The 18,455-nt window shown below is 34.2% G+C and overlaps 1 long non-coding RNA gene across 1 annotated transcript in view; it reads right to left on the reverse strand.

Moving 5' to 3' along the window:
• LOC124220114 (uncharacterized) overlaps window positions 1-18,455 on the reverse strand; it is a 90,871-nt gene that overhangs the window by 45,986 nt on the left and 26,430 nt on the right. The gene's annotated exons all lie outside the window — the stretch shown is intronic.

Below are 18,455 nucleotides of genomic sequence, written 5' to 3' on the forward strand. Positions count from 1 at the left end.
GATTCTAAAACATTATATATGTAACAACCTCAAGTGGTTTACAATAAATCGATTATTTTTCTTTAAAAATCATAATTCGAAATGTAATTATTGCACAACCATAATACTCAAATATTCCAAAATCTATTTTCGTATTAATTTCCCGCTATATCAAATAAATAATAAAAATGTGCCATTTTTCAAAAAATTCACTACCCTAATCGCTTTATCCAATCATCTATTTCAAAACAATGACGGCAAAAAGTGACTCTTAATTATTATTTTCATCTGAATTTCCCTCGTTCATTTCGAAATGTATGCATAATACATGTTTATGTACATATAAGGAATGTTCGAGCGACGGCCACTAAGCTAAAAATAATAATCAATGCGTCGATTAATCGAGTCCAAAAAAATAATCGAACGCGACTCGATCGAATCGCTAAAAATTAATCGATTCATTATCGACGAATTAGTTTTTTTTTTTGAAATGGTGTACATGAAACCAAAATTTTGTAAATTTTAGTAGGTAGTCTCAACAGCGGAAAAGTTTTTTATAAAAATATTTTAATATTTCAGATGAAAATATTCATTTATTCTTCGATTATTGTATTGAACAATCATCTTAGCAAGTAAAACAATGATAATAATAATCGATACTTCAATCAGATAAATTGAGTATGGGAGTATAAAAAAAACAAAAATCGATCGCGAAGAAAAATAATCAATATAGTCTATCGATTAATCGAGTTTAAAAAATAATCCGTTATTTTTCGTCATTCTCAGTATGTTCACAGCGTTACGTGCGTATCTCTCTCCGCAGGACGAATTAATGGTCGCCGGAAACTAGGTCCAGAGAAATTGGTGGTGAATGGTTGACCATAGAGACGATGTGTGTAATATACCTCTATACCATATATATATAAAATATATACATATATATTAGACTGGGCCAAAAAAAACGAAGAATTTTTTTTTTTTAATGGTACTGTAAAAACATTGTTCATGACGACAAATAAAAATTATCCCGAAAGTTTGAGCCCTTAATATTAATATTAAGGGGTGTATCGTTACAGCTATTGATGTTTTAACAGTTGCCGCATTTTTTTACCCAAAATCCGTCAATTGTCAATCTGAAAAATTTTATTAATCCATATTTTTGAAGGAAATTAAATTTCCTACAAAAAAAGCTCTCTTACTAAATTGACGTAGATCGAGCCGTTTCCTTGTAATCGTGCCTTAAACATTGATTTGTTTTTTCAAATTTTTGTTTGAATTTTTGATTTTTGTAATTACCAGAAAAATCAATATTTTCATAGATCAAACCATTATGTTTGTGGGAAATTTGATGCTCTACAAAAAAGGTCTCTCAACATTTTTCATGAAATTCACTCCTTTAAAAGTTATTCGACATTGAAATTGTATTCAAAGGTAATTAAACCATAATATATATATATATATATGTATGTAGGATGAAGTTGGTCAAGTTAATAATCGGGAGCCGGACTCTCTTGGGTGAGTGTTCCGCGCAAATTATCGGAAATACGTTACGCGGACATGGCTGAAACGGCGTCCCTTTCGAAGCAGCACTTACTACGAGAATCCGTATATGGTTAGCGAAACCCGATGCGCCATGCAGAAATTCCAATTTGTTAGCTAAATTATGCCTACCTGGAAGCTAATCGAAATTAATGGCCGCATGCGGCCGAGCCGTAGGCGAAAAGCTCGACGTTTGAATCTCGGGGTGAAATGAAATTCATTCGACAAGTATCGATGCTATTTGTTAATTTTACTGAGAATTATTCGTGCATTGAGATCTTTGGAGATAACTTTAAGCAGGAGCAAGAATAAAAATTAATTCAATTTTTCATCAACACACGTATGGATATATCGATTCATCGTTTGAAATATCGCTCGGCAAGTTGCTGAGAATTGTGGTCGATTCGTGCGATTTCTCTCTACGATATAAATTGATTCTTTTTTGGTTTTTTTTTCTCCAATAGAGTGTTTCATGCAAACGCACTTGAAACATCTTTTTTTTTTTTCGTCGTTCCGGCATCGTTGAATATTCAAATTTGATGAAACATTCAAGAGGAATAATTTATTACGATGAAAACAAAAATTGCGATATTGCACTGACTGTTTCGAACGAATGAGAAAAAAGAATTTTTAATCTTGTATTTTTGTAATGCTACTAATTTTATTATAACGTCTATTTGATAACTATGAAAAAAAAAGTTTAAATTTCTTTCGTAATCAAAGTATGACAGGGAACATTAATCTTTTCTTTTTTTTTTTACTTTCTATATTCAAACGGATCAAAAAATGCGCTACAGCATCGCATGTTTATTTATACATCCAATTGTTTTTCGAGTGATCAGGAATTGGGACAGTTATTATATTACGCTTTGTTTGAATGTTGTTTGAACGATTTTGGCCAATTTTTAATTCTCGGGAAAAATCGAATATCGAATTGAAATGTACAATAACACAACTGTATAGGTAATTACACCTAGAAACTATCGATTTGATAATTTCATTCATCCTTCATTTTTATCCGCATTTTATTTTTCAATTTCTTGAATTTTTTTTTTTTTTGTTTTTTTCAAGTTTATGAAGAACAAAAGTAATAACAAAGAAATTAATTATTCAACTCCCAGATCTAGATGGAAAGACGAATGTAAATTTGTGGACCTCATCGTCAGATGTGAAAAAAACTTCCACGCAGGAATAAACTTTTTCGATCGTCTATTTATTTGAAGGTTTAAATTTCGACTTGACAATTTTTCGGTATCGAGCGATTTTATTTGTTGCCCCAAATATTTTCGACACGCATTATCATTATGATTATTATTCTTATAATTGTTGCGGTTTTCAAAATAGCAAGTTTCAACCTTGTCCAAATGTCCGAGAATATTCAATTCTCACTGTGGGTGTATCGAAATGTTTTACAAGGCGTATTATTATTGCGCGACACGTTAATTAGCCCTAATTACCGCGCCTTTCATTCGCCACGAGCGATATCGGAAATACTTCCAGTACTAAAAATTACTGAAGTCAAATCCAGACGTCGCGGCGTCGTGGGAATGTGAAATTATGAAATTTTCGAATTTCAAGTAAATCGTAACCGCGCAGTATGCATATAAGCGTATAACATTGAAAAGAATTTCTGTTATAAATGGGCTGCCCAATCTATACGAGAAGAAAGTCTGTCAATATTCGTTCGATTTGAATTCTTGAATTATTACCAACTATCAATCAGTGCCAAAGCTTACAGTGTGTTTTTCTTTCCATTATACCTTCGGCAAGGCAAATAAAGTAAAAATAAAACTTCCCTCCTATCACGAATACGTCTTATCTGCACATATGTACACAATGTATAATAATATCGCAGCGTCGCGTGACGTCATGACGTCGCGACGTCGTCGTCGCGTCGTTCTGAAACACACACTACTCGTTATTCGTCGAAAATCTCCTCTTACTGGAAACGAGAAAATCGCGACTCGGCAATAACTCGTCGCAGTTTCAACATCTAGTGTGGGCGGAAAAGAGAGTCTAGTCAAAATTGGCGTAAAGTCGAAAGCAAAAAAGTTAAGGGAGGATAAAAAGAACCGGTTACAAGGAAGGAGAAAAAGAAAAAAAGATGCATCGCAGATTCGAGATCGAAAGAAGATAGGAGGAAAAAAAACAACAACAAAGAATGAAAAGAAAAACGGCATATATCTACATATATATATATATATATATGTATGAAAGAAATCGCGAAAAAAGAAATCGAATATCAAAAGTTTATTCCGTCCGCGAAGCGGCCGGCGAACGCAGCTGCTTGTAATCAAAAACTGAAAGAACACGCACGGATCCGCAAACGCGAGGAAAACACTCTACGCCAATTTCTAGGCTCCCGTATATTTATGGTGTGAGAGAAAATCTGTCATCCGTTAGCGGCATGCATGCACGGAATACGAGATTTATTTTTCCATTTATCGTATACGATATATGTATGTATATATACATGTATATATATTAGGGTATTTTAGTGAAAAATAATTTGTCAAAAGAAAGATTCTGTGAAAAGATGAGCATTTTACGTTACGTGGGAGATCGCGCTTAATTGATTTTTTACTTTTTGAATTTTTTATGAAACACGTTGTGTCACTTCAATTATTATTTCTTTCCTGACGTTTGTATTCAACCCAATGATCAGGATCCATAACAGAATGATATATTAACCGGGAATCTTATTCTCCCAAATTAAACGTTCGTATTATAACTATTTTTTGAGTTTATAATGAAAAGAAACATCGATTGGAGACTTAATATCACAAGTGTGGGTTTTCTTATTGACGTGAATTGATATTATGATTCGAGTAAACAAAATGAAAAAAAAAAAAAATTCTTATTCACGACGCATCGTAAATTTCAAAAAATGTGTAAAGGTGAAAAATCAACGGAACGTGATCTTCCACGTAACGTAGAACGCTTATCTCTTACCAGCACCTTTGTTTTAACCTGAACAAACTTTTCAGGGAGTGCCATGATGGAAAATCGTAGAAATTCACAAATTCACAAATTGCGATTTCGTAAAACCCGTGCCATTTCTTTATTTCTGCGTCAAACGAAAATATATTCAAGTATTTTTTTTCAAACTTGGGGTGGGGGTAAGAAATCAGAAAAACCGAAAATCAGAATGGTCAGAATTCCGAATTTAATAAACTCGAATAATTAATTGTATGAGAGAACAGATACCGTCAGAAATTTCAAGTCCCGAATGGTGGCCAATAAAAAGCTGCGGCTTACCTGAAATGTATCTAGTAGAGGGCTCTATAATCCGAACCCACTTACTTCGGAAAACGTTAATCCAAGAATTCAAAGATGCGGAATTTAATAATATACAGAGTCAATATTCCAGAGAACGAATTTGTAGAAAGTTCCAGAATGTAGAAGGGTCGTTACTCAGAATCGTACAATTCAGAAATATTAGTATTCCGAAAGTAACCGTATAGTCACATAGATGTCTTACCACCAGAATTTCACATTCCGATTCTATCCAACTAATCTATTTTGATTTGTAAAACGTTTTACATACAGAGTCAAACAAATTCTCTAATCAATACTCAATAAAGAAGAAAGAACGCAATGCAAATGGACAACTTTGAATCGTTAAAGCTGTTGGGTTAGCCTTTTAGAACATGGCCAACGATGTGCCTGTTTTTACTTGCTACCATATAAACTTATATATTTCTTGGCTCCTAATATGATACGAGTTATTGACTCTTCTGATATATTGCAATTCTATGTTCCGAGCTTTCTATGAGATTACTACTCGGAGTTCTAACCGTTCTCATTCTTGATCCTTCACATTTACGAACTCGACTAGACGAAAATTCTACTCTACGATCCATCCGAAGGTTATTTATTTATGTTTGCGAGCAATCGCATTTGCCTTAGTCCGTTAATGGCCTTTCGGAATTTTCACCAGTTGTGTATTCTAAATTCTACAACTTCAAATTTCGATACCTTTATATTCAATTTCCATCATATCTGGCTTAATGAATATTCACCACTTTGTTCTTTCGTGATTGTGAGTTTTCGAATATATTTATTTTCGAAATTCTGACCATCTCGATTTTTGGTTTTTCTGATTTTTTACCCGCACCCTTATATACATATATGCATATATCCGCATGGTGGAAGGGAAAAAGAGTAGGTGTACATATGTATGTGTGTGTGTGTGTGTGTGTGTGTGTGTGTGTATTTGTATATATAGACGTGTAACGTACAATATATCTAGGCGAGTCTGGGCGAGTTGTACCCGTAACTCAATTTGAGGATATGATAGGATTTACAAGTAAAGTTAGATTGGAAAACATTGTAGGAGCTTAAATGCCGTGTAGTATTAGGGAAGCGGAGCCGAGCCGAGCCGAAAGAGAAACGTGTGCTTACATATCGTATTTTAGAAGACTGCAGATTGTAATACAACATCTTCTACCGGTGGGAAAACTTTTACATCCTCGGATGTTTATTAAAATTTTTTTTTGCTCACGCGTCGTTCCCGTCTTCCTTCTTCGTTTTATTTTATTACATTTATTTTTCGCAGTTTAAAAGAGAAAAAAAAAAAAAAAAAACAAATTTCAACCTCTCCTTTTCTGCTTTCGCGTTGCAGAATATTTGTTCGTCATCGATCGTGAAGCGAGGGAAAAAGAAAAATATGTATACGATAGAAAAAAGTGCAACGTGAGAAGGGGGAGAATGCACGTCGACGCGTTTAACCGGTGACAGTCGATTATAATGCGCCTGCAGTTCCGGTATATTCGAAGCCGAATTTTCAACCTGTTATCGGCATTTTACACGCACGAGCGGGCAAATTGCGCGATATAAAAGAAGGCTTGTATATGAATATATGTACGTCGAGTGATAAAGGGAGAGAAATTTTATCGGGGTGGAAATAAATGAAGAGAGGGATGAAAAGAAATATATGCGAGTTGTAGAGGATTGTTGATATCGGAATTTCAATGCTTACAGACGACATAGGTTGAATTAGAAAATGAGAACAGTTTTTCTTCTCCTATTTTACACACCGTGTCGTACGTTCGTAGCTCCGGAACAAATTCAATCGCGATAATAAAAATCGTAAATTATTTTCAAGCCTGATTAACTCGTCATTTATTCATATTCGTATAATGGGGAAGAAAAATTGGTGCATTTGTACGCGATTTTGGCGGTTGAATAAATTCAATTGGTTCAATTGGAATTCGTTATTTTTAACGTAATCACTCGCGTTGCAGGATGTCGATAAATTAGGCAAACGTGGTTAAATTTCAACGGAAAATGCTGTACTAATTTTCATTTGCAATGAAGTGAAATTGGTGTATAATTCTGGACAAATTATAAAAATTTTCGAGCCTGCACCAAAATCTGTCTGTATAATCGTATGAATTTTACGAACTGTGAGTTATGTCAAGTCTCTGTGGCAAATTTCTTGATACAGTATTGAAAAAACGATAGCTTTTTTCGAAAATACAGACATTTTAAAAATCGAAGGTGAATTTCATCGCTACCACAGGGGAAAAAAAATCCGCATCGATATTTCGCAGGGATGAAATATCATAACTCTTTCCCCTCGACTCCTTTCCAAATTGATTTTACTTTTCTTCTTCTTCTTCTTCTTCTTCTTCTTCTTCAAGTTTCACTTTGCGACTATTGACAAAGTCCGCATCCCCGAGAGCGGGAAAATAAATCGTAGCTGTGATTGCACAAGTTGCGTGCGAGAAGTATATACAAGAAAACTTTTGAGATTTACAAAGCGTAGCGGGTGAATAATAAGAGGCGTAAAGAGTGCATCTGAAGAATCTCTTTTAAAAATCACCAAAGTTCTTGTACATGTAAAAAATGTAATTAGTCATCCGTTTTCAAAGTATCAAAAACCGTAATCCGTACTTTCTTTCATTTGTCTAATAAATGAGAGAATTTTTTTATTCGTAATAAATTTAAGAAGCTGGTTGACAAACAATCAATACTTTTTCACTACAATTGACATCAGAGTGTTTTTAATACTCGTTAAATTTTTCTACACGTTCGCTGCAGATATCTCTTTAAAAATACTAGAATTATGAATAAAAGCTTCGTTTTAAATCACTTAAATATGCTTAATGAAAAATATCGTATAATTGCTGGATTTCACTCAACGACGATTATAATTCTATTCAAAAAACTATATTCTACATTTTCTTTTTTTTTTTCAGTGGTCAACGCGATACTGCCATTTTTTACTCGTTATCAGTATCGATTCCGTGATATGAAATTAAACACAAAACTATAAATCGATGCAGAATTTGCATTTTCTGCCGGATAAAATGCGTCATCGAAAAACGAATTTGAACTAATGTATCAGACTTCCAATAATTTTGTAGGGATTATTCATCATCGAAGCTTTTGTTTATAAATCCATTATTTCCAATTTTTCTTCTACCTAAAGAGATTTTCGTAACTTTGAGTACAATAGTTTGTCAAACGCAATAAAGTTAATAAAAAGTATGGACTTTTGGCCAACCAACTTTCTCAAGTAAACGCCAGAATCAGATCCCTGCAATTTCCGACCAGTCTGTCTGTGCGACTCACTCCCAATTATCCGCATTTACTGAACTGGATAGGCAAATTCATTGCTTATGGGTATGCAATCGAATCGCGATCGCATCGATTCGCCGGAACGGCGAGCCGTCTGTAACCGACAGCCCCTGACAGGTTGCGAAAAAAAAAAAAGAGACAAAGAAGGAATTAGAAACCGTCAGCCGTTAGAACGCGGCCTGGATGCAGGTATTTTGCATTGATTACGTTTCACCTCTAAAGTAATCGTCGCACTCGCAGTCAATTGTCCACATCAAGTTACCAAAATGGAAGCTTTAAGAGCGTTTACGCAGCTAGTCAAAATTCGGTTGCTTTGCGTGTCTGACTAGCGTATTTGGTTTTTCAGAGTTTGACAACGTCGCGTCGCGTTATTGCGAAAGCTTTGCATATTCGCTCCGTACACTTCCAAGATCTGTCATGCGTAAAATTCATTTTTTCATTTCTAACCGAAAAGTAACTCCGATACAGTAATTTCATGTTTTACGCGCGCGTTTCGCTCTTGCCACGTCGCAACGTGTTTATGGCCTGCGCAACTGGATACAACCTCGGACATGTGCGTGCATTTTTTTAAATAATTTTATTCAACATCATGGAAGTGGTGAATAATTCTGAAATATCTTTATCAATTATTGTCGGACTTGCTTCTACTGCGAAAAAAAATTTCAACGAAATTTCAGCGTCACTTCGTTAGAAATTTAATTGATAACTTCAATTCTCGTCCACTCTTCCATAAGAATACGTGCAAAATGAGCGAAGACATATTTTCTTAAATATCGTCAACAATCCCGCGAATCGATACAAAATCCTAATCTGGTGATTGAATAACGTAAATCCATTGAATTGCCAAATTTGATCGAAAACTGAATATTGATTCTCGTATGGTTAAAAGTCCCTTAAATTTATACCATCGAAAAGTTCCTCCGTTCATCGATAAGTACGTACATTGTATATCATATTTGTATAATCACACGACACGCAGCCACAATATTTCCCACTTTCGAATGTACGGTTCTGTTTAATTTCCGGTAATCGGACAATCAGCCCAAGGCGATAGTTAATTGCGAATAAATTATGCATATGTATTCTGTACCATTTAATTATTCCAGACAAAATATTTCCCATCGACCGTAATATTCGCGATCGAATTATCGCGGCAACGGTAGAAAATAATAAATAACATACTATACCTGATCAATTGATTTACGACGCATCTATTTCGCACGATAAAAATAAATATAAAGTGATGAAAATTGATTCGTTATTTTAAAGAGAAAGCTGTTATTATATGTTATTATACAATATTCATTAGCTAAACAATCATTATTACACTTTCCTCACTCTCATTAACCGGATTACTTATACCTCTCTGTAAGGCATAAAACCATGGTTTGACATCGGACCGCGTCGTTTATATGAATAAATTAGCGGTGTACCGGGTTAAGGGAAATCGAATTATTCAAATAACGTTTAACAGGCTGGATCAACACGGCACAGAGCTGTTTGAGCATCCCTGGGAATCTGGAATTGCGGAAAAACGAGAAACGAAAGATATTATTCCCTTATAATTCACAGCTGATTATTTACATTGCGTCCTGCCAACAATCTTGAAAAGACGATAAGAAAACGTACGATTTCGTACGTAATTACGATTCTTTGACACCGTTCTCCGTAGCTCCAAGAATCTGCTCGTGGACACGGAACCGAGGGAATTGATCATGGAAAATATCGAATCGAACAACGTATAGGTTACACCTGCACAATAATTCATCTTGTTCGAGGGTGAATCCTTCTTTCTTTCTTTATTTATTTTACTTCTTCTGTGTTTTTTTTTTCCTTCTTTTTTTTTTATTGTTTATTCTCTCCCGCTCTCGATCTCGATGCTTTCACAGATTCGGAACGCTCTCTCTATTTCGCTTTGTGCACACAGTGGTGATATACGTATATACATACATAGACGCCAATCCGAAGGAGAGAATATTGGTATTGGAAACAACGACTCGAGGGGTTGATTCATTTTTTTCCCGTCTTTCAATCTTTCCCCCTTTTTGTTTCTTTTTTTTTTTTCTCCTCTTCGTCTTCTATGCAGAACGCGAGAAAAAAAGAAGAACAAAAGGATGGAAAACTATCCGTCATTTCTATTTTTTTTTTTTTTTATTTTTTGTTCAAATCAACGAAACCGGGCTGAAAGAGATCGTCGATATCATTACATTATTACACCCTCAAATCGTTTTCTTTTTCTTTTATTATATACGAAAATAGAACCTGTGACAGGAAGATTGGGGAAGTGGCCGGGGAAAGGGGAGGATGAAGGACGATCGTCGGACATTTTTGGTTTAGAAAGACTTGATAGAGGTCCTGAAAAAAAGCCCGCGAGAGATCTAACTCGCGAAATTTTTTAGATCGATCAGGTATATATACTGCATATATTTTTGACGTAAAAGAAGAAACCGATAGTTTTTTTTTTTCCGAAGCTTTGATGACAATTGGTTTGAATTTTTTTTTTTTTTTTTTTGTTTTTTATTTTTAAATCTTACGTTCAGTCAAGAGATAAAAGATATTATCTTTCGTTTGTTGTGCAGCAGCGAATTGCATTCCGAGGAAAAGCTTTCGCAATTCGAAAAACTCACGTCGGGGGAAGATACCGCGAGACATTCTGTACCGTGATATAACTTCTGTTTCGTCCCTTTCGCATTTTTCAACCCCGTCTCTCTCCTTCTCACTCGCTCTCTGGTTTCGCCCCTTTTTTTTCGATATCTACCGTTCTTCTTTCCAATTCACGAACTCGTGGGACTGTATGATTTATTGCCTCGGCCGTCAGACCTGCACAGTTTCGTTGACAACGACCCTTTCTTCAGTTTGCGAAGACATCCCACCACCTATGACCTCTCCACGTTTCTTTTATACAAAGTAACGAATGGGGGTGAGAATATAAAATGATCAAAAAATCGAAACGGGCCGTAATATCGAATTCTCAAAAAAGTGGAAACTTACTTTGTACAATTTATAGATGTCGAAGGTTGAAGGATGGAGGAGCACAAGAATAAAATGGTCAGAACACAAAATGCCAAACTGTAGAATCGTCAGAATTTTTGTCGATAATACAGAGTCCTTTCTATATTTTGTCTTTCTGTATTACGATTTTCTATGCTTTCAATTTTCTACACTTGGACTTTCCACACATTTATATTCTACGAATAGGATTTTCGCGAGTATGAAAATTCGATATTCTGGTCCTCCTATCAACCGGCAATTCTACTTTTTTACCCTTTTACATAGTTTCTTCACCTTTTACAGTTTTTTTTCCCAAATAACCCGTCGACTATAATTGAAATTCGGTATTTTTATAGAAATAAACGTTATTTCACCAAGAGAATTAGTCGCGAAGATTAATTATTATCCTTTGCAGATATCGGAAGGTATTTTAAATTCAATTTAGAAACGTTCGTCCATATTTTTAATTAAACATCATTTGCCCTGAAGGTATGACAGATCATTTGGTTTAATTAAAAAAAAAAAAAAAATACCAAAATATTATACTTTTTCGTAAATATTTTCCTACACATAAAACATAATTTTCCATGTAATGATAATAAAAATTATTGAGATAAAGATAAGAAAATAATGTCGAATTTTAGATCTCGTCCTTTCATCCATATTATTACTTACATACTTGTTTTTGATACATATTATTCGTTGCATTTCTATTTTACATGTTTGTTGGTTGTTTATTTATTTATTTTTTTTTTTCAGAGAGAAACAAATTAATGTATTCTAACGATAGACGTTAAAGTTAAAATACAAGCAAACAAACGAGAGGGGAAAAAAATACTACGCTATTACGTACAGCTAGATAAATTTTATATTGATAGCAGGTAAAAATATAATTTTTAAATATATATAACCCTTAGAAACACAGCTGTATAAAAATTTTCCTCGATAATTCATTTATAGAACAATGATATACGAGTTTAGATTTAAAATAAAGTTTCCGGATGATTTATTGATTCGTATCGGTAAAATGAGATTCAACGATCGGGTGTCGAAATGGAGAAACGTGTCGTTTTCATCTTTCTTTTTTGTCAGCTAAAATACTCTTCGTATCATTTGAATAATTCATTGAACCTAGGATATAATTTCGAATGAAAATTTCACTGGAGGTTATTAATATTACGTTGTGTGGGCTCTGGCGTATCGGCCGAATATAACTATGAACCGATGAAATATTGGCGAGAAAATTGCGAGTTGTATTGATTGATAAATCGAGATTGATTTCACGTCGCCTGTAATATGGGACACGGATTTTCTCGAATCGCTGCAAATCGCACTACGAAACAATTTTTCCAATATTCAAACATACACCTTAGAGGACGTGATACGAAAATGATTGCCGGTTTCGCGTAACATAAATATACATATAACAATCTATACAACCCACGTGACGAATTACGTCCAAGCCTTATATGATGAACCGATTACGTTTGAAATGATGAAAAAAAGAACAAAAAATGACTTGTTTTTTAAAAAATCGAACGTGTACCGATTTTTAACATTTTGAAAACAAAAAAATAAATCAATTTATCTCACCGACGAGATATTTTTTAATTCTAACACGAGTACGGGGAAATACTGCTGTAAAAAATAATTACGAATTATAATTAAGACAGAAGCGCTGCGATCACTCGTAATTAGACCTTCGTTGTTGTCAGTTAAGTTTGCGGGTCAAATGGTTAACTATATAATAATGGAAGTAACAATATTACGATGCGTTGTAACTCATAATTACCCGATAGCAACGAATGCGGATGATTCGTATTATACGTTGTGGAAAATTATACTAACAGAGAAAATAATAATAGAATAACGCGACAGAGTCATTATAAATAAATAAACGAATGAATAAAGAAGCGCGGCATTGCACGGAAGAGTCTGATATTAAATTTACCAAAGTAAAATCATAAAAAATATCTTAAAAAATGGAAAAAAAATGCCGAATGAAAATCAGCTTCAGCTATACGTATATAGTTATATAAAATACAATGTGATATATTTTATTATACAGTTGTTTATTTCGCAGCTATACTTGACAGAATGATAATTTTACATAGATTAAACTTTCAACGTTAATTAACATATGCACGCTTTCATTTAAGATTTTAATGCATCAGAGCTTTTATCGTTTTTCAATATTGTCGGACTTCTAAAATGACAACTAGTAAAAAATATTATTCCCGCGTTATGTCCACAAGATACTCGGACCGCAAAGAGCTTAAATTTTGAGATATTTTATTTTCTATCAATTTGACAGGGTTCAAGTCCCTGGGAGTATAAAAATTGGAAAACAACCCTGTCAAAGGCCACCCTAATATACGTATACGTGTGTGTTTGTTTTTCGCGAGTCTTGTTTGGCCGGCCAATGTCGAGGTGGGGTAATTGAAAAGAGATCTGACAATGACGTGCATGTCGAGCGGTAAGGTGGATTTAAAACACGACGCGCTGGAAATTAGTGTGCCCTGCAAGGAGGCTTGGAAAGGGAAGATGGGGAATTGGAGGAAGAAAATGAAAAATACAACGAAATTAACGTATAACAATGATGAATAAAATTATATTAAATCAGAGCTGCGGAAGGTGGAGGATAAAAAAAAACGTATATATATACATATATATATATGTATATATATATATATATATATATATATATATTTTATTTACCAGGTGTAGGTTCACAAAAACACACACACACGGATGTACGTATGTACGTGCATGTCGAATGGAAGGAATAATCGATCATCGCCTTCGTTCTCCGAAGCAGCCAGCCGCCGGCCAATTTAAATAATTTCAATTTAATTAGAACACTTTGTAAGCGGATTATTGCGCCAAGTTTACCATTCCGTTGGACCGAAGAGCGGAAAGTTTTCACTTAACGATATTGGTATTAATTTCATTCCAATGCGGTAAACCGGCCAAATTCTATGTATCACATCCATATATACAAACGTACATGCATACACACACGTAATACATATACGTGTATAAATAAGCACAAACGAACGAGAAAATTCGGAGAATACAGTGTAATCACGTAGTGTAAGGAAAAAGTCATTTTCACGAACTTTGGAAGAAGATTTAGTCGGCAAGAAAATTATGTACACACATACATATGTATATGTACATATAATACATAAAGAATAAATTGTTCTTTATATTCTTTTCAACTTTTTCGCAGCTCGGGGCTGTAAGTTGAATAAACTGATGAGAAATTTTAATACCGTACAAGGTAAATAATAAATATTAAACGTTGCTTATATTAGATATATATATATATATATATATATTTAAGTGAATAATTCATTTCGTAAAATGATGTGTGAACTAATTCTATAATCTTGCATCTACCGGCGGTAAATTTGTAGGAATATATTTCTTTTTCGTTGATACGTAAAGTAAATTAGCTTTCGAGCAACGATTATTGATACGATTTGAATAAACGAAACAAAAGTGTAAGGTATTGATAAAATATCGGCTACGGAGGCGCGAGAGATGAGTGGAAAAAATCGAAATAACGGAGAAAGGAATTGTAGCTGGTGAGGTAAAATTTGTTGAAAAGATGAAAATTTTGATAAATATTGACCTGCTTATCGCCGTTCATTAATCAGACTCAAAGTTGAATCTTGTCTTTAACATTCGACTGACAGCAGCATCAGCCGAATAAAGTAAAGCCGATTATTCGTAACGTATCCTCGTTTGAATTGAAAAATTGAGTAGGCAATAAAATTTCAATGCATAATAAATACGGATATTAATCGTTAGAAAGTAATTTTCTCAATCAAAAACTCGTCGAGAAATTGAAATTCTAGAAATATTGTACTCTAAAAAATCACCAAAGTTCATGTAAACGAAAAACATTGAAATTTTGATTATTTTACACGGATGGCATAAGGTGATTAAAATCACGGGTACACGATGCTGTAAAGATCGTTAATTGCTTCGATAAATTGAAGCGTTTTTCGGTTTCATTGTAAAAACTTCAATTCACTCTGAATTGTAATCAAAAAATAATTGCACGGTGTTTCGATAAATCTACGATTCGCACGATCGTTCGATCGTTTTCAATTCGAAATTCATACGCCTCCAGAAATTATGCCCTCAATAATTAATAATAGACTGTAATCAATGACAGATTGTCGATGCGATTAATCTTTTTCGTGCGGAATTTTCACCGCATACCTAAATTCGATAACCGAGATGATTGATATTGAATATCGAATCGCGATTTAATTGAAAATTGACGTCGATAGAAAACAAATACGGCCTTTAAACAACGAGGCTTGTATTATACTTATAACAGAGATCGCGACGTCGGCGTTAAACGAACCAAAGGGGAGACCCCAAAGTGATTGAGGCAAGAGCGTCTTAAATATGATCCGAAATAATCCCTTGCATTAGTGCGATCCCCGTCGACGAGCTGCCTTGAATTTGAAAGTTTTCAGCCTCCTCAAACCAATTAGGATACCTAAGCGATTGAAATCCGGTGAGATCGTCACGTCGATTTGTATGCTCTGCTCAAAGTTACTATACCCTGCGCATATTATCTTGTAAACCATCGATTGATATTGCGCAAAGAAAACTTTCGCAACGCGTAAAGAATTACAATAACATGTATAACGCTCGCGAAATAATGCACGAGATAGAGAGAGAGAGAAAAAAGAACATTTAATCATTAGTAATGAATTTAGGAATTAAATGTTTATTAAAGGGTTTTATCGTTTATCATTTTATATCGCTTGTTTCTTATTATATATTGTTTATATACGATTTTGCGTTGCGATTACCAAAAAAGGATCGACGATAGCGCAAAATGTTTACGCGTGCCTCGTTTTTCCTAATTCCAACAATATTCAAACAGTTTTTTCAACGACGCCTGTTTTGCTCAATTTTCCTAGTTACTGTGAAAAATGAAATTTTTCTCAGCGAAGTTACACTTGTTATACGTACAAAGAGATGTAAATTCTTTACGTTTCTTTAAAAGATAAAAACACCACTCTCAACAAAACTGACGTTATATAAAATGAAGCTGGTCTGGTTTAATCCTGAAACTGAGCCACTCTTTAGATCACGTTTAGATTTGAAGGTATACACGGAGTAGAGGGAATGATACCGCGATCCAGCAGCTTTAACCGTCAGGAGTCCCGCAGGAAGGGAAATAAAAAGACAACTTCCGTAGGTACCCAAGGTTTTAGCAAAATGGTAGGAATTAAAATCAGCTCTTCTAGGTTAGAGCAGCGGGCGGTTGAAGATAGAGATTTTCACTTATGCCGGGGCAACGGGAAGTCGGATAACAGCCGGAGGTACTTCGGTATATACATTATAAATTATAAATTATACATCGTACGCGTAGCCAACCTACGTAGATTGGAACACAGAACAGTGTCCAAATCTTTAATCTTGCTTGCAAATTACAGCATTACGTACGATACGTGTTACGTTACATATATAATATTATATATATATATATATATATACTTGAATGAAGCGTATTTGCCGAGTATAAGAATTTTCGTTATCGATGTTCAATATACAGTGCGTTGTATAAACTGTATATTTCATTCGAGTATACAAAGTTCAGTTGAATATGATAAATTTATTCCTTTTTAATTTTTTTTTTTTTCATATTCAAGGAAATAATAATCATCTTTGCAGAAAAAAGTCGATATTATTTTTCATCTAGAGAAAATCTAAGAAATGATGAGAAAAAAAAAAAAAAAACAAACAAACCCATTTCACACACAATTCGAAACCGTGACAAATTTTTTCTATACATATTGTATGAATATCAGAAGAAAACCGATTGTTAACGCAATTTTCTACCTTTTGTCCGGTTTATTTGATACGCGGTGAATATGATGGCGTTTCTTTAAAAAAAAAAATTTCCTCGTATTAAATTCTTCTCCAACGTCGGGTACGAGAATAGATTCCGTGCCTGTATAAATAAAGTTCAAACCCGTTAACTTCGGTTTCACTTTTGAAACGTTGATTTTGTTTTTTCTACGTTTGAGAAATTACAATCACTATTCGATACACGTCTGATTGTAAATACCGATGTAATTTTTTTCTTTTTTTTTTTTTTTTCGAGTGGTTGCAGTAATTGTTCATTTTCTTTTTCAACGGCGCAATACAAACAACAACAGTCACTCGACTTCCGTTGGCCTGAAGCTAGAGTAAATTCTTGCCAACTCTTTTCTTCGTAGCAGCTTCGCAAGCTCCTCGCCCTCCGCAGCTGACATCGTTTATATTATCTCGTATAACCGTTGGCCATGTTACGTCGCCGCCCACCACGATGTCGAGGGTAATGAAATTAAGGTACAAAAGAGACTACGGAGAGTCGAAAAAGCGCTGCTACAGGTAAAGTAATAAAAAGTCGAATAGTAGTGGTAGAAGTAGTAGAAGTAGTAGAAGTAACGGTATAATCAGAATATCAGAGCAGCGATTTGCTTAGCGTAGCGAACGATCCTCCTCGTCAAAGCTTCGTGGAAACAAACAACGATTTTTGGAGCTTAACGTATACGCGTGTGCGTGTGTGTGTGTATATATACATATATATATATGTATATAATTTAGGGTGAGCCAAAAAAACTAACCTATCGAATCTATGGTCTTAAAAGGACCTATTTATTGGGAAAAAAATTCTCCCGTTTGGAAAAACTTATAGCTCAATTTTAAAAGGTGTCGGCTAGCCATTTGAAATTTCCTATTTAAATGACACGCAAAAAATGTTCTTGACATTAAATATGCTGTAACATTTGAACCATATTTGAGGTAAAAAAAATTTCAAGGCGTAATCTTGTAGGTCATTAAATTCTCTAAAAAAAGACCCTCGAGGTGATTTTCTAGATTCGAAAATTCGCATAATTACGGGCCGTGAAAGTCGAAGAAAAGCAGAAATATGCAGTTTTAGGGCTCTAAGATTGAAAATATCCATACTAAATGAAAAAACTTAAACTAATATGAACCAAGATGTGTGAAAGATGTTGTTTATAAACTAGATTCGTCAAAGGAGTAGAGTTTCAACTCATTTATTTAATTTTTATTGCACTTTTAAGCATTAATATTTTTTTTAATTGTTGATCAAACTTTGTTTGTTACAATTAGGATATTGCTAGCGACGTAATTGCACTACTTGCAAAATAAATTGTTTTCGTTCTTCATTTTTCGTTTAAGTTCGATTATAATTTTGTATTAATGCTACACTGCGTATTTCTGCTATTCTTCGACTTTCACAGCTCGTAAGTATACGAATTTGGAATCTAAAAAATCAACTCCGTGGTCTTTTTTTAGAAAATTTAATGCTCTGTCAG

Source organism: Neodiprion pinetum, chromosome 5 (genome assembly GCF_021155775.2).
Source record: "Neodiprion pinetum isolate iyNeoPine1 chromosome 5, iyNeoPine1.2, whole genome shotgun sequence".
In the NCBI taxonomy this organism is placed as follows: Eukaryota; Metazoa; Arthropoda; class Insecta; order Hymenoptera; family Diprionidae; genus Neodiprion; species Neodiprion pinetum.